The following is a 2,880-nucleotide window of genomic DNA, read 5'->3' as shown; positions in this document are numbered from 1 at the left end:
TACAGTCCTGAAAGAAGCATGTAGTGTGTGATACATATGCTAAGGTACGTGTTGTCCTTTCTCATTCACAAAATTCTGTGAAGGTCCATCACATATATACATAACAATTTCTACATATATTTATGTGTGAATGTAATCATATCAACGTCTCTCTAGATTTTTCTTGATTGAGTATTTTGATGAGGTAATGCATAATTGGTTTTATGAAAAAGAGGCATATCAATAATTATAATCATAACTCTTATAGATCCACAAGTGACGCCTTTGAACGCCCACAATTATAGACATAATTAAATGTAATTAATTGGGTACCGCAATTAACAACACCCATGGTGGACTCAGAGAGAACCTGGCCCCATCCTAAGTGCATGCACGTTATGCGCTCATTTCTTCCTGGTTGTTCATTTCCAAATCTCCACATGTTAAAAAAAAAAAAAAAAAGTAACAAGTTTCTATTTTATCTTTTCATTGTAGCATACATCTTTTCTCTCTGTGTCTGATACCAAGTAACTTCCTATGTCATCATGCAGTTACCATGAAACTAAGGTGGTTTAATAAATATAGTAATCTCTTTCATTAGAAATCATGCCAGCTATACCTAAATTGACGTTGGTCCTTTCAACTTGAATATATTTAATAAAAAATGATTATTGTAGCTAATTTATATCCACATTAGATTAACCATTACCATTCTTTCTTCATATATCTCTAATGTGGTGTGCCTTTCAGGTTGTGGAAAAAATAGTCTGCACTCTCTCATTAGAAATGTACACCCTGATTATAAATCAAGTCTCACTGAATGAGCTGCATTAAGCTGAGTAGATAAGCAAGGTCCCCAGGAGATCAATAAGGATATGATACAGATGATCTGTCTCAATATCTGGTCATGATTTATTGAATATCAATGGGAAATCAAAAGCAAGCATATGGTAATAATTAAATGTGGAAAGTGTTCAATAATTCTTCGTTTTCATTTTGATAGTGCTTTCCATAGAATCGCCACTTTAACTCTGAGTTCAGCACCATGCTTGCTTTTCTAAACTTTTATCCTGAAAAGAAGGTTAAAGCAGACATCCTCCAAATGGTTTCTGGCACATTATCGTAAGAACGACTGTAGGTTTTAGATAAATGATTAAGAATAAAATCCTGTCTTAACTTAAATGGCGGAGGAGAAGTGCTCATAACCTGAAATTCCTCTTGCTATGTTCACATGTGTTTCACTGCTTTCCATTCTTTATTTTTCCCTTACCAAAGGTTGGAGAAAGAAGTTTAATTTCAAAATGGCTTTGACAATTTTATTTTCTTTCCTCCTACTCTTTCTCTCTCTAAACTATGGGTTCATTCTCTGCCCTACTAGTTTAAATCATGTTGATAGGCTACTTAAAAGCTACCACAACTCAGTGCTGTTCGAAAGATACACAACAACCGAAACGTAAGGTTACAGTCTTCTTGGTTTAGGTTAGATGGAAGAAATAACTCCACTTTGAGGCAGGTGCATAACCACACGTCCTGGAGCTGACGAAACTTGTGTGGCAGTAGAAAGTGAAGACCCAGGGCATTTGGAAGCTTGGAAAACTTTCTCTTTAATTTACTGTATTTTTTTGTTGGGGGAAAATATGCATCACATTTACCATCTTAACCATCTTGAGGTGTACAGTTCAGTGGCATCAAATACATTCATGTTGTGCGCCCATCACCACCATCCGTCTTCAGAACCCTTTTCATCTCACAGAAACGAAACTCTTTCCCCATTAAACATTAACCGTCCCCCTTCCCTCCTCTGGGGGTCCCTCCTCATCTTTTTCAATCCATCCCCTTTGTCGGCTGCTGAAACAACCCTCTCCTGGTTTCCTCTGACCGCGTGACAGGCACTTCCATCTTTTTTGAGGGTTTCTCCTCCTGGTCTTCCGGTCAGTCGTATACATACTACTGGCATCTTTTGTGGCCCAATCCTGCAGTCACTCTCTCTTTGCCTCTGGACTGTCAGTTTTGCCTGCTTCAGCATTGCCTCTTGGCGGCTTTGCTGGGTTAAATAATGTCCCTTTAAGTCCACATCCACCCAGAACATCAGAATGGGACCTTATTTGTATTAGGGTCTTACACACTGAATTAATTAAAGCTCTTGAGATGAAATCATTCTCGATTTATCATGAGCCCTGCATCCAATGACTGGTGTTCTTATATGAAAAGACACACAGACACAGAGGAGAAGCCAGGTGAAGATAGAGGCAGAGATGCGAGGGATGCAGCCACAAGCCAAGGGGTGTCCAGAGGCACCAGGGGCTGGGAAAAGACAAGGCGTATTTCATCAAAAGTCAAAGCAATAGAAGACCTCAAAATGAAAGCTCTTACGATGCATAGGGTGACTCGGCAATGTAGGAAGCTCCTCATGATTAGAGTTTGATGCAAAGCGTTGGCAGAAACCTTCTCTGGAATAGGGAGGGGATATTCCAACACTGGGTGAAGGCTGCTTTATGTAACTTTGCGAGATATTCAGCTCTGTGCAGGGTTCATCTTTGCCCATGCCCAAACCTTTTCTTCTCCTTGTGATTTCGAACGTGTGTTTGGGCACAAAAGGCATCAGAATATCTATCCACAGACTTTGTTTGCAATCCAGGGATGTTCTTGCCTGTTTGACTGCTAAACACTCAAACTTCAATGGGGAAAAATACCTCCTCCTCTGGGATGAACCGCGCTCTCGTGAAGGATAGCTCATTAGCGGTGGCTGTTTCTGGGATAGTGGTGATTATCCTACAGTAAATGATTTGCAGAATGCCGTGATGCTCTTTTAGGGAATTCCTTCTCATCATTCAGAAACCCGCCACACAGCCAGACTATTTCCAAAAAAAAAAAAAAAAAAAATCCACTCATCTTACTTAA

The sequence above is a fragment of the Eschrichtius robustus genome, chromosome X (assembly GCF_028021215.1).
Source record: "Eschrichtius robustus isolate mEscRob2 chromosome X, mEscRob2.pri, whole genome shotgun sequence".
Lineage (NCBI taxonomy): Eukaryota > Metazoa > Chordata > Mammalia > Artiodactyla > Eschrichtiidae > Eschrichtius > Eschrichtius robustus.
Note: the sequence above shows the minus strand (reverse complement) of the source record.